This window comes from Austrofundulus limnaeus, unplaced genomic scaffold (genome assembly GCF_001266775.1).
Source record: "Austrofundulus limnaeus strain Quisiro unplaced genomic scaffold, Austrofundulus_limnaeus-1.0 Scaffold601, whole genome shotgun sequence".
NCBI lineage: Eukaryota > Metazoa > Chordata > Actinopteri > Cyprinodontiformes > Rivulidae > Austrofundulus > Austrofundulus limnaeus.
The window spans coordinates 83,764-84,733 of NW_013953003.1; positions in this window are offsets into that span (position 1 = coordinate 83,764).

Below are 970 nucleotides of genomic sequence, written 5' to 3' on the forward strand. Positions count from 1 at the left end.
TTTTTACTACCGTGTCACTACCTTTTTACTACCTTGTCACTAACTTTTTATTACCTTGTCACTACATTTTTACTACCGTGTCACTACCTTTTTACTACCTTGTCACTACCTTTTTACTACCTTTTTTACTACCTTTTCAATACCTTTTACTACCTTTTTACTACCTTTTTTACTACCTTGTCACTACCTTACTACCTTTTCAATACCTTTTCAATGCCTTTTACTACCTTTTTACTACCTTTTTACTACCTTTTCACTACCTTTTTAATTACCTTTTTACTACCGTGTCACTACCTTTTTACTACCWTGTCACTACATTTTTACTACCGTGTCACTACCTRTTTACTACCTTTTTTTACTACCTTTACAATACCTTTTAATACCTTTTTTACTACCTTTTTACTACCTTTTCACTACTTTTTTACTCCATTTTCATAACCTTTTACTATCCTTTTACTACCTTTTCAATACCTTTTTACTACCTTTTCACTACCTTCTCATTACCTTTTACTACCTTTCCAATACCTTTTCAATACCTTTTTACRACCTTTTTTACTACCTTTTCAATACCTTTTCACTACCCTTTCAATACCTTTTTTATTACCTTTTCACTACCTTTTCATTACCTTTTACTATCCTTTTACTACCTTTTCAATACCCTTTACTACCTTTTTTACTACCTTTTACTACCTTTTTTACTACCTTTTTACTACCTTTTCACTACCATTTTACTACCTTTTCACTACCTTTTTTACTACCTTTTTTACCACCTTTTTACTACCTTTTTACTACCTTTTTACTACCTTTTTTACTACCTTTTCATTACCTTTTACTATCCTTTTACTACCTTTTTACTACCTTTTCAATACCTTCTCATTACCTTTTACTATCCTTTTACTACCTTTTTTACTACCTTATCACTACCTTTTTATTACCTTTTACTACCTTTTTACTACCTTTTCAATACCTT